The 18,315-nt window shown below is 34.0% G+C and overlaps 1 protein-coding gene across 3 annotated transcripts in view; it reads left to right on the plus strand.

Moving 5' to 3' along the window:
• The first annotated feature begins 1,255 nt into the window (after positions 1-1,255).
• Positions 1,256-18,315, plus strand: part of LOC125241538 (diuretic hormone 45) — a 100,290-nt gene continuing 83,230 nt past the window's right edge. For all 3 annotated transcript variants that reach the window (XM_048150066.1, XM_048150067.1, XM_048150069.1), the window contains exon 1: positions 1,256-1,452. The gene's annotated coding sequence lies outside the window, so the exon portion shown is untranslated. The remainder of the gene's footprint in view (positions 1,453-18,315) is intronic.

Below are 18,315 nucleotides of genomic sequence, written 5' to 3' on the forward strand. Positions count from 1 at the left end.
TCGGCCCCCTGGCAGGCAATCCCTATCGCACTTACTAATAGTACGATAGGGACGGCCTGATATTTTATCGTCTATCGCGCGACCATGCTACCCGTGCAGATCTGCTGAAATTCGATTTTCGAGATTTATTTTAGAAAACACCCAAATAACTATTTTCCATGTACATAATACTGTGTGATGTGTAGGTATGTGTGTTGTAAATAAACTGTAAATAAGTAGTAATACTTTATATCAATTTCATCACCCGCGGCCCGATCGGCTACAATTACCTCAATTATAAAGTTTGAAAAGCCATAAATATCAGGGTACGTAGCCGAATGGCACAAATGCTCACGTTAATATCTCTTTCGTAGCTATCTATCTCTATCGCTCTTGCGTATTGGCGCGACAGAGCTAGACTACCTTTCTGCGGCGTTTCGATTTCGTTTCGCGTCTTAGAAATGCCATTTGGCTATGGGGCCAGTAGTACCTACGGGGCGGCAAATTTGAAAACTGCACTTTGACAAAATATTAAAGGTAGTAAGAACTTTATTAAATAAATAGGTAAGAAGATCAATTTATTTTCAATTCAGATTTGCTTTATGTATGGGATAGAAGGTAAACGAGCAGACAGGAGGGCGATTTTTGAATCTCGCATACGGGATTTTGTCACTAAAATACCCGTTGAAAACGGTGACTTGTTAATAAACAAGTTTTCAGTGGCCCGCAGGTCGCTAATCTAATCTACCAATGTATAATTTTATTTGTTAGCCTGTTGTGTCTTACTATTGGGAAAAGGCCCCCTCTCTTTCGTCTCAATCCTTATTGCCAATGGAACGTGGAACCGCCTCTCGAGCTATGGCCATGTTGGCCAAACTTTTCGAAAGACGGTAAGATCGTGCCGCCACCGCCTCTGCGTTCTGCCGCACTATGCTTGGTGTCCATTCGGTACTTTTTTGACCCACATGACCTTTGTGTATGTATTTTATTAGGCATTATAATTTTCTACGACAAAAAAAATATAAAAGCAAATAATTTATGCAATGAAATTGTCCGAAGTTGCGTCGGTTTACACATATGTTCGTGCGTCATGCTCTAAAAATGTTGATATTATTGTGTTCCCGTCATAAAAATTAAAAGACGGTGACAGTTACGGGGGTGGTCATTGAGGATATGAAATGAATGGTTTGACGCATGCGCTGTGCGCCGGTTTTCAGCGAGATATAAGCAAGCGAAATCATCCTAGCGCCGCACAACTTTCGCAAACGATCTCGCAGAGAACAGCGAAGCCCGCATCCCATTAATCATCACTACACTTCCGATGTTTTAAACACTCGTATTATAAGACGTTTACGCCGTGAGTTGTGACTAGGTTTTCCGCAGTGCATATTATCACTTATTACTTTCTGCAAAAACTTTTATTAGTTCTCTCCAAGTTTTTCGGCGCGCAACATTAAACAGTTTTTGGAAAGGGTAAGTTTTTACCTATATAACCTGCTTTTGGAATATTCATTATTTAAAAGCTGCGTGCATTTTCATTGAAGTAAAGTATCACCAACTACTTAGGTCTCACTATAATTAATTACCATTAAGGAGCAGTAGGTTTGCGTAATTCTCTCACTTTTACTTGAGTTCGAGCAAGGTGACATACGTTTCCGGGACCGCGGATATCATGATTGGAATATAATTAATTTGTGTCTAAAATAAAATAAAAAATCATCGCCTGCTTCCACCTAGATAAAATTGCGCATTTTGGAAGCTGCGTTCGCATTTTTGTATTTGTGGCGATGTGCGTTTTAGACCTTTATTCGGGATTTTTTTATATCGCGTAAAGGTAATATATTCAGGGTTCCTCTAGAGAAATGCCTCATATCATAATTGCCAATCAAATAATTAACTCTGTTTTCCGAACCTACTGGACCTTAAAATTGGTTTGTGAGCCCTTATTTACTGGTCATACTAAATTGCAAAAGGTATTTATATACCACATTTTACGTTTTTAATGTTTATCACTACAAATAGTTAGCAGAAGGCAGGCGACGACTACTCATATGAAGCTGATTTATTCGGTTGTTATTTAAATTTATTTCTTTAGGAGTAATTTAGTCATAGATTAAAAACAATACTCTCCTGTTCCCTAAACTTAAAGACACCAATGCATTAATTGGTGATTTACAATTGTATATATGTACTTACCTGCACCGGCGACTGCCGTCGGATGAAAACATTCTATGTATACTCGTTCGTGCTTTCGTGTTTTGAACTATAGGGAAAAGGAAAGATAAGTAACACATATTTATGTATTTATTTGTACGTATCTATAGTATGTATTTGATGCAAAGCGGTTTAAGATAATTAGGTATTAGCCTACGAGAAAAGGTTAACAGAGGTAAGATATTTTACATAGTGGGTCGGCAGATAGATATTTTTTTTAACACATAACGCAAAGCGAATTCATTTTTTGTGATTCATTTGTCTGTGAACAAAACCTTGTAAATAAGATAACGTAGAGCAAATTTAAACGCATACACTAAATATACACGGCCGAGGCGTGTAACACGAGTAAAAAATAAATACAAATTGTACTCCTCAAATGATGATAGGTGTATTAAAAAATATGAAATTTTAAAATAGGTATGTTACACTAACCTTTCATGACAAATTCGCAATAAAATAGCGTCGAATGAGCATAAAAGTGTACAGTCAAAACAAAATCAAAATTATTTTTGAAAACGCTTAACAATATTGGTTACTTTTATAATACTAGAAGTTATTGGGTACACCATTCGGTATACCTATACCTACTCAAATTAGTCATTTATAAGAATTTTAAGTATAAAATATGTAAAATCACATCTGACTTAACCTACTTATAAAAATTTAAATCAGGGCTGAGACGTAGCATTTTTCATTAAGTATACAGTAATAAAATAGGAATTCTTCTCTTACTTTGTAGCTTATTTAAGAAGTTTTTAATAATATAAAAGTCTTTTGATGTCTCAAATAAGTCAGTTCAAGTTGATAATCAAAACCAAGTGCGGGTAGTTCGAAAAACTCGCGCGGCTGTCAGAAGGTGTTGATGTCATTTCAAGCCAGTCTTCTCCGAGACCACGGGGACAACGCCGTCCTTGAAACGTTGGAGGTCAGTTTAATATGTAGTTATACGCGATTAAGTCCCGGTTTTTAAAAATAATTATGTCTCAAATAAGTATAGGTACATAGATATACGGTGGCCACTTTCATTAAAAAAATTAAGAATTAATTTTTTTATGAATTTGTGGAAGTAAGGTTGTCATTAATTGTCGCCCGTCGGGTCTGCGACCGGACCTAGAGGATGCGCTGGGCGACGTAATAAGCTTGTGCTTCAGATGACATATCGTCATTACTTATAAAAAATCTCGTATCTCACGCTGTTCCTCAAAGTTAAAACGCAGCAAGTCTATATGCATTCCATACATACTTACTACAATTTTCTTTTCATTGACAGACGAAGATACAAGTTTTTTAAAAAGTAGTGACGATATACTGTTTTCAGTACAGATGGTGCTTTTTTACGCACTACTCGTGTCGATTTAAAACACTCCCTTCGGTCGTGTTTTAATTTATCGCCACTCGTTTCCAACTTCCTTTTTTACGCACTTGTATCGTAATGTACTATTTTATCAATCAACAACAGACAATAAGAAAATGAAAGCTCAGGGAAAACCATAATTTAAAATCAATTAATGTGGACTTTGCTTTATTGTTTTACTTAAGTACTTAACATTGATTTTAATGAATTGCCAACAAATGTACTAAAGGTCCATCTTTTGGACTTTTCTGAAGTTTGACCGACTAATTGGTGTTTTTGGTCATTGCTTTGCCTAATTTGACTTTAGCAAATACACCAAATAGTTAAACTCAAACTGAAAGAAAAAAAAACGAAATATGGACCTGGTACACTCGGCGAAATGGATAGTCACATAGATTTTTTTTCTGGTATATGGCTGTACATGCAAAACTTCGATTAAAAATAGTAGACAAGATAGGTACTAAAGTAGGTATTATAATAAAATACGATTGTATGCTTTCCATTGGGTATATCATTTTTAAAACGATTCCCAGACTGGGGGTAAAAAAAATACAGTTTTTCATGACCACTTTTTTATGAAATAAAACTATGGAAACATAAATTAAATCGCGTACAATGAATTTAAAATACTATTATATTATTTTTTATTTCATGAGTAACTATCGCGGTAACCGAAGACAACACTTTTTTTTAGTTACAATAATCTTTAAGTAAAGTTTAAATCTAATTTAGAATCAATATTAAGTACTTACTTAAGTAAAACAATAAAGGAAATTCCAAATTAATTGATTATAAATTATTGTTTTCCCTTAGTTTTCATTTTCTTATTGACTGATATTATTTTGCACACCTAGCCAAAAATTTAAAAATTTAGTCTACAATTGACGCCAGTGTAATAGGCTACTTGACCCTTTTTTAAAGTCTATCTTATACTATTAATTAATGTCCAATTAACCGAAAAAAATATTACCATTTTTATTACGACTTGAAAACCGCAAAATACATTGTAAAAGTATACTTTCACTTAATCGGGCAAAAGCAACATAAGCCATGTGTATAGATTGTATGTGCATGACGTCAATCGAATTGAACACAACATTTTCTGACATTTAAGTATGAGGCATAAAGTTCATTATGTCAGTGATTAACTCAATATAAAGTTAAGTTAGGTTCTATGACGTGACAGCGTTCGATGACAGCGTTTTCGGTGGCCAAAATTAAAATAGTATTTTATACAATCGTTATATAATACAAAGCTTTTCAGTGGAGTACCATCTTTAGGCCTCGAAGCTTGCTGAGTGGCCTAATAATATGTGTTTCAGATGCAGAAAATTTTGCCAGGTATCGCAAATTAGTATAGAACTTGTATGAAGTTCTATTTTTGAATTTTTTTCAGTTAACTAAAGTGAAGTGTAATGAAATATTATAGTTGACTAAGTGTCAAAGACTATCCAACACTGAAAAGTCGGCACGTATAGTTTAGTCTGTGGTGTCGTAATTGACAGATTAAAGTCGACGAGTAGAGAAAAAAAATTACACACATGTTTAATCGAAAATACGTGTAGTCAGCATACACTTTCACTTTCAATACCCTAAATCTATAAACATTGATTTCTTATCTCAAATACTACAGAAAACAATCATTTTTTGTGCCAAATTCGATATGAGTCTAGAAGCCTATTAACAATTTATCATTAAATAAAATTCAGTTAGGTATTTACAAAGACAACACAATCAATTGTTGTTTAATCTACTTGTTAGTATAGGTACTTATAACAAAATAACAAATATGCATAAAAAGTGACTTGGTCTTCTCGTTTTCTCCGCAGTAACGCATTATCACTAACCTAACCTAAGAGTATATCTATAAAATACTATACTAATAAAAGTAAAACAGCTACTAAAAGCTTCTGTATAATTTATGAGTTGAGCCAAGTCCACCATGAGTTAGCTCCTATAAAGCTATACTTCAGTATTTACTATGAGACCACGAATGAACCAAGTAACTTCGCGCCGAGATTAAACGAGTACAAATTCGCAAAACCCCTTTAAATACATATTTGAGTTTCCCATTTTGGTTTATTTGCCAAAAACGGGCCTGGATTAATTATATCGTATTGGAATAAGAGTTTATAATTATGACTAATCTAGCGAATAAATTGAATTATATGTAGAGAATTCTGATCGGTTATAATTATAACCGTAACCGATATAACCGGCTATGTCGGGAATATTTTAACAAATTCCATAATCGGTCATTTTTGTTTATAATCTACGTAAGCAATTATGCATGGCTTATTACTTGTAGACGCTTAAGGACAGAACGTCTTTTTACTTATTAAGAGTTTTTTGGTATACAATATTACCTACTTATCATTGTTGTGTAGGTACTCGTACATGAATGCTGGTATATTCAATATTTTTCAAGTTAAGTTCAAGTTTAAGTTTTAAGTACTTGTAAGTTTTTATTTTTTTATAAAGAATAATTGAAACCAGTTATCGGTTATTTTATTAACATTTACCCTCCGGGATGGTGGATATGATCTTTTTGAATTGTTTAATCTGGTAAGATGGTAAATCGTGTAAAAAGTATTGAGCGCTTCTTATAAGTGTTATTTTCATAGTACCTACCTATCTATTAACTATAGTGTTTAAATGTTTTCGTGTTTTATTTTTATGGACTTTCAATCAAGAAATCTTATGGTTGTATAGATAATTAGTAGATTCTTGAGAAAGCTTTCAGTTTGTGACACCTCTTTAAAAATAGATGCAATAAAAAAAATAGGGTACCTAGTAAAATAAGAAATGCTCGTTTCTTACATTTATTCTTTGATAGTTTAACACTTAGCTTGATATTAGTTAGACGCCTTGAATATTTAATTCCATGGTCAAACTACCCAAGGTATGTAATAGTACATTACATCAGAGGCCGGGAAAATGAGGATTTCCGGCCAAGTGGGTATATACGGCCGAGCGAGCGTGCGAGCGAGGCCGGATAGGGATACGAGGCCGGGAATCTGTTTTCACGCCGAGGCATGTATAGTGCTTTTCTCAAACATACAATGAAATAAATAAAAAATGCTCTAAAGGACAATATTTTATAAAAAAAAAGTTACTTTGTAGGCCTAAAAAATAATATGAAATCCCTTTACAGTCCTCTCGAGTTGTTGCGCCCAAAAAGCGATACTTCCCAGCCCATTTTAAGGAACGTAAAGACAATATTTCATTGCATGTTTGAGAAAATACATTTATATACATAACATTATAAAATAAATCAATAGTTAAGTGCCATCGTTAACAAACGCTTTTGCGGGACCTTAAGTTGCCAGAATGGGCCCTGTCCTTTAATAATTAGTAGCAAGAGGAAGGAAAATATTGTTTTACGTGTCTTCTCTGGCAGATATAAGTATAAAATAAATATTATTCCTACCCATAACTAGGTACTTCCACAGGATAAGATAAAGTACCTCTTATATGCTCTTGTTTTAATTATAAATTAAAATTTTGAAGATTGAGTAAGATCAAGTGTGTCAAGCTTAATTATTTTATATTATTATTACAGATGCCACTTAAAATTGTTTTGACCGAGTGTAAAACCAAATATTTAGCTATACTGTCGGCCGAAGCGTCGAATATTCTTTAACATATTATGTGGCTATTACAAGTCACGTCTACGATAAAAACCCTTTCGGCCGACTATAAAAAAGGACACCGTTTTTATGATTTCAGTTATGAAGTCGGGTGATCAAGTTCATTTAACATTATAATTAAAACGTGATTTGCAAATAATAAGCTGTCTAAAAACTTTAATGATCTGGGGGCACAGTGGTGTCCCCGCCAAGACGAGCCAAGCGAAGCGCAAGGGCAGTAAAAGTACTTACTTATAAAAATAATAAGTCCTAACATAGGTACCTACCTTTTTAAACTCTTGTAAACTTACAAAGTTTAGACAACGGCTTATGACGACGATCATGATAGCTTATAATAGTATATTGTGCAACAAGGGAGGTAAGGGGGATTTTGTCGATGAGTGTTAATAACTCGCGACAGCCGCAGGCTGGAGAGAGTTATAGACACGAGTTTACAAAATCCTTACCTCCTGAGTTACACACAATATTTTTCATCACATTTGAGAGGAAAACAGAGAAAAAAAATCATAAGGCAAAATGGCGGTGTTGTACTGCCCGTTGCTATGCCAACGCAATCAAGCGCAAATTGAGATGGCCGTCACAATTTCCTGCCAGATTGGAAATTATAACGATTTATCTACGTGAAATTTACAAAATAAATGTAAAATACACTGAAATAATTGTAAAACATAATTAAAATGCATTTTTCATACCGTATATTTTTTTTTATAGGTAGCTTAGTTAGTCAAACTTTAATTGTGCAAAAAAAGTCCTTGGCTGATTGAAACATCCTTTGCCTGAGGTATTGTACGGATGGTAAATATTAATTTTTGAAACAAAATCCATTACTCCCTTGGGAATAAAATAGTACATTATTCTTCAGTACACGTAGACGCAATGAGACCTTTAAACAGCAAATGTGATGAAAAATCTATTTTGTGCCGGAAATTTGTGCTACACGAGTATGCACAAAGGCGAACTTGGTGTAAACTGGCGAGGAAATATCATCTATCTACATAGTGGTTAACAATACAGTCTACACTCTCGTGTAAAATTTCACAAGTATTCGCTGTGAAGACAGCTTTTCAAGGCAATTTTAGCTTAAAATCTGTTACATAAATCATTTATTTGCTTACCATGGTAAGTACAGGATGTTACAATAATATTATTTAAATATGAACACATGGCACCCTGTGAAGGGTATGGCAAGATTCTTAAAAGTATGTACATATTAGTTACTTATAATTAGGATGTCTATTTTGTGCTTACGAGTAGGTAACTTGTATTTAAAATTGTCTACCATGAATTCTTGGATGGAGTAGTAGGCTTGGTCTATTGATAGGGCTTGCAGCTTTGAAGTCAAGGTGTTCAATTTTTGAGTATTCGTAATTCTGTTAGGCAATTTGTTGTTACATTTTGTTCTTGGCTGGCATCTCGGTCGGACCGTTATACCGGGCGTCGCAAAACTGTGTGACATCTAGGGAAAGTACCTTAGATATCGTAGGTATTTTGCTGAAAGAAGAGTTTATGATTACGTATTTTGAAAAGTTAGTAATAATGCATTCTAAGATAATCTAAAAATTACTTGCTTCATCTAGGAATCGAATCGTCATGAAAAAATATTTTTATGATGCACAACAAAAGAACGGGAAAAAATTGTTTAACTTAAGTATACACTATGTTTTTTTTGTTTTCCGATAAATTCGACACGCCGTTAGGTTCATTATCAGGAACTATCCTGTTTATCACTTTTAGTTCAATTCGGAAAAAAAATCATCGTTTTCATACATAATAAATGAATTAATTAGTGTGAGAGACCCTTAAGAATAACATTCAAGTTAGTGTCAAGTGATTGACGGCACATGTCAAAACTAATAACAGTAATAACATTAGGAAGTGGTAAAGGCTGTCACACACGTGTTCAGTAATTATTTTTATTTTCTTAATAACTCGATAACCGTAAGAGCTAAGACGCTAATTTCTTAGAGAAATTAATTTTATTGCTGATAACACGTCTCTCTTATTTAAAGTGCCAAGAAATGGCGATAGCGCCGAGGTCTTGCAAAAGGCTTTGACTTGGTTTACCACAAACAATCTGCTTCTAAACTCCAAAAAAACGAAATGTATCCGATTCACTACTTGCTGCCAGCAGGGGCACCGTGAGCCCAGTCTTACGCCGTGTCTTGCGTGGGCGACGGTCGCGCGACCGTCGCCGTAGCGTCTCATACTTCCATATCGATAAGGTTTGATTTTGTATGCGTCGCATCGCCGTCGCGCGACCATCGCGCGACCATCGCCCACGCAAGCCACGGCGTTATTCTTGGACAGGATATCTTAGAATTTTCAGACAGTACAGTTTTTCTAGGCGTAACTATAGACTCAAAACTACAGTGGAGTGTACACTTAACTAGTCTTAAGTAATAGATTGTGTTCAGCTGCCTATGCTGTCAGAAAGATAAGACAAATTACGGATGAAGAAACAGCTAAATTAGTTTATTACAGTTATTTCCACAGTCTCATGTCATATGAAGTCCTGGTTTGGGGAAGGTCTGCAGATTTTGACAGTATATTTGTTCTTCAGAAGCGAGCAGTGAGGGCAATATATATTATAACGTAAGCCCGCTTACCTCGCTAAGAGACCGTTTTAGGGAAGTCAACATCATAACACTGCCCTCGCTTTTTATTTATGAAGTTATCATGTACGCCAGAAAAAAATATTTAAATTATAAAAAAAATAGCGACATACATAATTACAATACAATACACGAAACAAAAATAAACTTGCAGTGCGCCGCATACGGTTGGCCAAAGTGAGGAAGTCGTTTATAGGCCAATCGATACATTATTACAATAAGATACCTAGTCACATTACAGACTTATTTACCAGACAAAACTTTCAAAACAGTTGTAAAAGCACGATTAACTGAAAGATCTTACTATAATGTGTCAGACTATTTGAAGGACAAACTTGTTTGGGTGAATTGCAAGATTGTAACTTTAGAATAAATAGGCATTAGTGTACTAGTAATAAGTGTAGTAGTTATTAGTAAGTAATAACAGTTGTTTTAGTTGTATGGAAAAACCTGACGGACATACTTAAGTGTATCTTGCATACCTATATGGGAAATAAATAAATATAAAAATATTTGATCTAAAGAACCTTCCCTTAAAGTTAACGGAATTCAATAAAATACGGTGTATAAGGTGTTATCAAATTAGTCACGGATATTTTTGCGGCTGATAGTACTCCGTTCCTGGAGTATATTTATGTTTATTATAGCTTTTGTTATGTTTTTTTTGAGAAATCTAGGAAACAAATTTGTAACGTTAAAACACCCGACAATGTATACGTATTTAAAACTAGCTTTTGCTCGCAGCTTCGCTCGCGTTAAATTCGAAAATTGCGGAATGCTGCATACAAAATTTCACCCCTGATATTACAGAAGTGGGGTGTTAGAAAGAGACTAAAAGTAGCCTATGTCACTCTCCATCCTTTCAACTATCTCCACGTAAAAAATCACGTCAATTCATCGCTCCGTTTTGCCGTGAAGGACAAACAAACAGACACACACTCTTTCCCATTTATAATATTAGTATGGATAAGATCCATCAATCTACAACTCGAACAGATTCTCCTGTTTAACAAAAGCTGCAGGTAGTGCGGAAAACGCAAAGCGCCCTACAAATTGAAACCTAGATCTGAGATAAGTTATTAGGCGCTGCTGTAGCGCCGCTGATCTAATAAAATTCAGTAGATGTTGCGTCAATCTGTTGATACGTCGGATACTCGGTTCACAAATGCACATAAAGTTAGGATTTAGTAACACAAATGAAAAAAAAACCGGCCAAGAGCGTGTCGGGCCACGCTCAGTGTAGGGTTCCGTAGTTTTCCGTATTTTTCTCAAAAACTAAAAAGTCAAAACCGAAAGTCCTTATAAAGACTTTTGTGATAAACTATGGTTCAAAAGTCGAGGGGGGGGGGACAGGAGCGATTATTTCCGGTCATTCATTTTTTCTCCAATATATACGTTGGGGTTGGAATGAAAAAAAAACGCATCTCGACTAAAACATTTTTTCCTGCACCTACATATTAATACCAAATTTCAGCTTTTTGCTAAAGATTATAGAGCACTGACATGGCGAAACTATTTTAACACGGAATCCTAAAAATTATTAGTTATCAATTTTATCTGACTATTTTCTGGTTTTTGAAGACCTTTTTTAACATAGATTATTTGATTTTTATTTTTTGATTTTTTTGATATCCTTATTTTTAAAGACGCTAATAAAGGTCAATTTTATGTTACACAGTACATAATATATACACCCTATTATTATTGATTTCCGTTTAGTTTAAGGGAAGGATTTAATTATTATTTCTAAGAAACTTTTACTTTTATTATTTGCTAATATTATTTATTTTGACACGTTACTTTTATGTTATTCTTAAGGTTCTCTCATACTTATTAATTCATTTATTACTGTGAGAAAATCCTTTATTTTGTATTAAAAAAAATCTCTATTAATGAGCTTAACGACGTATCGAATGTAACGAAAAAAAAAACACCGTATATGTTATCTAGTTATGTACCTAACAATACCTAATTCAAATGTAATGTATCCTCGTTTATCAATCAAAATACTACGTAACCTGCCGAAAGAAATACAGCGCTACGTGTTTATCTACACGTACATGTCAAGTTTCCTCAATTTGCCGCGCGAGGTTACTTACGTGTGGTGCGTGGACGTCTTAGACATAGAACAAATATAGACGGAAGGTTATAAGCACGATCTAAATAACCTGATGACAACCTGTACATTCTCATAAAGCATATCATATGTTGAAAGAGATAGATATAGCTCCTCTATTCGATTTTCAATCAGCACTTACCGTGGTAACTCTTTTTCTCCAACCTTAATTATGCTGAGGCGAGACCATTTCATGGTAAACGATAATTTTGTATTATGCTATAATAATTAAATGTTTGTTTGCATTGTAATATTTGTATAGTTTACCACAAATAAACGATTTCTATTCTATTCTATTCTTATGAAAATTTAAAAAAAAGCAACTGGCTATCACTTATCAGTCACATATATTGTCGTAGTACGTAACGTGGAATGGATAGTGGCGCTGGCGACATGATGACGTCAAACGCCCGTCATCTAGGGGTTTCTACAATCTATGTTGGACGTGACATTCTAACTTTGAAATGTTACTAAAAAGAACAAAACTAGTAAAAGGTATTTAAGATCTTGGGTGCTTTTTGTAAAAAGATACCTACTATCTTGAAGTTTTAGAAAATTAAATAGGTACTTACAGTTCCTAAAACCGAAGTCAGGTTGCAGAGGTAAATATTTCAGGGAATATAATAATAAATCAAACAAGTTGCGATATATTTTGAAAAAATAAAATGCATAATATTTTTTGAAAAATAATAAATGTAACCTTGTTATTTCCTGTTTAAAACTAACATTTGAAAATCCGGTATCATGTCTATTATCTATTCACTCTTATTATGAAATAGCCAGTATTCTCAGACAGCATCCAGATTTCACAATTGAATATATTTAGCGAGCTACTTTTGATTTGAAGCGAAAATTGGGGTCGGAGTATGACAATATAATGTGCAAACTTCGCTTTTTACCTTCGTTAGGTTTTTATTACGTTTTCTGCTCAGTTACGGAAAAAGGTATCAGAAAATTTAATATTTAATATTGCAGATTGGTAATGGTATTTGTTCATATAAATACGTTTAGGTATTATTATTCTCATTGGATCGTGCTGGTTTTATCTAGCAAAGTGCGAGACTGGTCACGGCTTGATTATTACGCAGATTGGTAATCCAGCCCTTTGACGAGCTTTCATACGGAGGTAGGAGACCGTAAACTTGACGAGGCATTTAATTAACTATAATTTCGAGAGGAATATAATGTTTCAAACTATATTCTGATCTTTATTTAGGTCAGGGATATACATAAATTAATTGTAATGTAGGTAGGAAAAACTTAATTGACTCGAAGTTACGAGACTTGTTGATTACACGTATGTTGCACGTAACATGGCTGCGTTGTTTAAATATAAATGTTATAATCGTTTCGAGCGATGCCTATTAGCAGTGATATACTTACCCCATTTTACTACAGAGAAAATAAAACAGAAATAATGATTAAACATATTCGTACAAAATGTAGAAAAATACGCGCAAGTCACTGCATTAAAGTCAAACAACAGTCAAAGTTTCATTAGTATAAAAGCTTGCGAGATAACGCTACCATGCGAATGTGAATTTCTCTTCATAATGTTTCCAATATTTAATCTAAAAAGTAAGTTATTAGTAAAAGTAGGTATAATTATTATATAAATATAAATAGAATAAGCAATGATTGATATTATCATAAAAGAGGTTACTTATTAGATTAAATACTTTTATAGTTTTAGAGGCTATATTTTGAAATCCATTGATACTATTTTTAGGTAAGTGTTTTTTTTACTTTTTTTAATACTACGTCGGTGGCAAATTTCTTTAAGTCATACCGATACTTTTATTAAAACTAACTAAAAAGACGCACTGCAAACCCTACATTTAAATCATCCAATTTCACGGCATGAATGAATTGTCACTACAAATATATCACTAGCGACCCTTATTAAAACGCATGAGCCTAAACTGACGAGATTTCTCGGGACGTGGACAAACGTCAGACATTGGGCGAAAACTTTGGGTGACATCGACTAAATATGTGTACGAGTAAATGTTTGCTTTAAATTTGAATAACATTCGTACTCATTACTCTCGAAACACATTAAATATTGATAATTCGGGTAAAGTGCTGTTGTAGACTAGACCGAGAACAAACGGCAGGCTAAAAGGAATCTAGGGTAACAACGAGTAGGTTTTGACCTGGAATTCAAATATTGAATTAGTATTAATTAATATCTACAGCCTATGACTATGCACCTATCAACCACTTTGTATATGTTTTTCTCTGTGATTTCGTTTACGTATACGACTTGACTATCTGAACTGGGTGCATAGCTAAGGCCTGAACCTAATAAAATCGCAATTAAATGCTATGTGAAGGAAGACTGAGAGAGAGACCAATAGCGTCTTTTTCCGGTTTTTCCTTCCGTTCTCACTTTGGCCGCACTGGGTCTATTTTTGGAGGAGTACTGTAGCAGGCATGATTTTGATTATATATTAAAAATACATATCAGAGTTCGATATACGTCCGATCGGTCCGATAGTAAAATAAGCTTTAATATGTTTTTGTACAATACGATAATAACGATATTGATATCCAGCAAATTTTGAGTATGAAAACAAAAAACATACCTAGTCACGAAAGTTCAGTGGCTAACATTGCATAAAAACCTCGCGTGGACTTTTTTAAAACTCGTAAACTTTTAAAACATATTGCTGCGATGTAAATTTACATAACGGTGAAAAGTGGACCTGTGCTCGGTATATGTCGCGATTAACCATGTACCGAATTTAGAATTGATTGAAATCATAATAAATAAAAGTGCTTATTCAGATTGTACCCACAACGTTTCTTTCCTATGTACCTTAACCCTTAACTATAACGATTACTTGTCATTGAAACTAACAAAATTGACATGATACGTTTTATAACACGTCTTGCACGCAATAAAGCGAATTTTAGAAAAGTTAGTTACGTAGACGCTGGTTTATTAATGACAGGCCACTGACTAAAAATATGTAAAAAGTAAGATATAGTACCTATAACGGTGAATTTGGGAGAGGAGCACAATTATAATATCCTTTTAAATTCGTTCAATGTGTAAAATTACATTATTCATTAATTGTCAGAGTCGAGTTCAACAAGGCTTCATCTTTACTCCCTTGGCCCGTATTGTTTATTACATGCGTCGTTCAGAGTGCCTACGCTTCACATATATGTTCGTGTTCTTAATAATTACTCGCTTCAATTACGAAATACAACATGTTAAAGGAAATTGTCGTAATAAAAGCAGAGTCTGTATTAAGTACGTAATTATGTAGGCCGAGACGTAAAAGCAATGAAAATGACGGTTGTGGAAGCTCAATCTGACAATATTACCACTGGGGCTCGATCCCGCAGGCGATTTTCATACACATTGAAATAAGATTATAATCATATGGCGTCGCAAACTATACGTGAGAGGTAAATAAGTATCTATAGGTATAATAAAGCGGCCCATTAATTTTCAGACTTCACTTGAAAGAGTTAATTTAGAATCTAATTAAGTTGTTTATTTATGTTTTAAATATAAAATGTTGTTGTTGTTCGCCGTTATTAATTATTAAATAATATTCATATGTAGCTATATGTTTAGGCTATTAGCGTTAGCTCTAGCTACTGCTAGGATTGGAGTTGAATACGGCTATTAACGAATTTTAAAATTCTAAATGGAAAAAAATGATTAAATTTAGGTAGGTTTTATTATTTAACCATATTGTACCTCATAACTTCCTCAGTTTGCAACTGTGTACAAAAATATGTATTTGACCTGACAGTTATACTTTGTTTCTATATTTATACAAAACTAAATAAAAAGAAATATAAAACAGGCAGGCTGAGTCTAAAAAGGCAGACTACCTTCCAAACAAACAACCAATCAGGTCCAGCAGATACAATAGACACATACCTATCCTATGTTGGGTGCAGGAGCCATTGAAAAAAAAACCGGCCAAAGCGTGTCTGGCCACGCTCAGTGTAGGGTTCCGTAGTTTTCCGTATTTTTCTCAAAACTACTGAACCTATCAAGTTCAAAACAATTTTCTTAGAAAGTCTTTATAAAGTTACTTTTGTGATTTTTTTCATATTTTTTAAACATATGGTTCCAAAGTTAAAGGGGGGGGCTGACGCACTTTTTTTTCCTTTAGGAGCGATTATTTCCGAAAATATTAATATTATCAAAAAACGATCTTAGTAAACCCTTATTCATTTTTAAATACCTATCCAACAATATATCACACATTGGGGTTGGAATGAAAAAAATATCAGCCCCCACTTTACATGTAGGGGGGGACCCTAATAAAACATTTTTTCTTTTTTATTTTTGCACTTTGTTGGCGTGATTGATATACATATTGGTACCGAATTTCAGCTTTCTAGTGCTTACGGTTACTGAGATTATCCGCGGACGGACGGACAGAGACATGGCGAAACTATAAGGGTTCCTAGTTGACTACGGAACCCTAAAAAGGTTTTGTTTCGATTTAACTTTAGTTGATACAGTTAAATTATTGTTAAATTTCCTTTAGCTACTCGGTAAAATGAAAGAAAATAAACTAAATATTTACCGATATCGTATATTCATATTTAATATTGCTAATAATAGTTATAATACCTAGCTAATTATAATCTCGATGGCCGAGCGGTTAAGGTATCCGCCCGGTAAACGGAGGACGCTGGTTCGATTCCAGCTCGGGGACACTCGGAGGCCTTGGTCACTTTTTCTTTGTATATGACTTTTATTTCATGTTCATGAAGTACGAGTATAATAGTAGTGTAACTACTTAAAAATACAAATTAAAATATTATCTATGAAAGCAACTTAATTTGTTCTTAGTGTGTACTAGTGTAGTAGTGAGTACTTATAATCTGATAATACCATCCAGTTCAAATGTTGACATTTACTAAATTCGAAATAGCTAAGTATGTGTGTGTATATTGTTTGTACCTTCACATCTGAAATTGACGTTTTCTTTGGCACCGCTCGCTCGTTAGGAGTTCGAAGATGCATACGCGACATACGTATTAACTCAAGTGGGGACACTTACTATATGCTGTACCTATCTGTTCAAATGTTTGTTCTTATTTAGTACATTCATTCAGTTCCTTCATATACTCGGAAGCCATGCAAATAAAATAATACAATTTGAATAGTCAACAATGAAAATATAACAAAGCAATAAAAATCAAATCTAGAAACAATACACAAGAAAGAATTAACAAATAAAATCGATTGATTAAGTTAATTGTACAAATAATAGGATTAGACGTTCAAAGCAGTCACTATTCGGCTCATTTCGTTTATCGAAAAACAACATAGCTGAAAGTTAGACGGTATTTATTCCGCAACATCCTGCGTAAGTAGTTTAGATGCCAGTGAGATATGTTGCACCACATTCATTAGGTTTGGAACGTAAATTGCATCCCCTGACCCTCAGGAGCGTCATTACTACCTTCCTAAACCTTTTGTTATGAAAAAGAGACAACAGTTTGTAGGGTTCCGTATAGTTTTCTCTTATGATATGAGTTTGCACGTGTGTCATTGCCATTTACTAGGAAACTACTCAAAATGTGGACAAATGTGTCCCTAACATAAAATAATGTTTTAACTAAGCCTCGACTAAGTTTTCAGTAAAGCCAACACGCGTGGGACAACCTTTCATAGATGTCTGAAAATAAAAGCAAGGTTGCTAAAACATTTTTTGTTAATATTAATTTTGGAAAGTCAATTTTTGTATCGTAGATGGGATTTTTTTTATGTGGCTATTATTTTTATCTCCCATGACATTAAAACGATTAAAACGACTTACACGTATACTGGTCTGACAGGTTTTTAAATATCCTCTGTATGGCATGTGTCGCCATCCTCTCCACACGAGAGTAGGTACAACTACTGCACACACGTATACTGGTCGGTTTGACAGTGTAAATAAATATATATTAAATAAATATACAAGAATCGTTTAAAAGTTATTAAATATAAACTGTCAACCTCACCATAAAACTAGTGGCACAGCACTATTACTCGCTTTGTCAGAAAGTTCATTATAATTACTTATCTGTCTATTCATAGTACTATATTCTAGTTTATATTTTACTTTTACCCAAACTCCTAACATTGGAAACCAATCTACTTTTGACAAAAGAGCGTAGGTTCTTAGTCTTATTGTAGTCGAAAAAATAAAACGAACTATCGGACTAGTTTTCTAGTTTATCTGTTTTTTCCGACGAGCTGTTTACCAGCGAGTGAGTGTGTTACACAGACTACATTTTGCCTCGGGCGGGCAGAAAACGAACACTATGAAATTACACAAACGAAGTTAAGTGAGCACTTGAGCAGGTCGCAATATCAGCTTGATTTTGCGTTAACGGTGTATACATTCTAAGAATTCC

The sequence above is a fragment of the Leguminivora glycinivorella genome, chromosome Z (assembly GCF_023078275.1).
Source record: "Leguminivora glycinivorella isolate SPB_JAAS2020 chromosome Z, LegGlyc_1.1, whole genome shotgun sequence".
Classification (NCBI taxonomy): domain Eukaryota; kingdom Metazoa; phylum Arthropoda; class Insecta; order Lepidoptera; family Tortricidae; genus Leguminivora; species Leguminivora glycinivorella.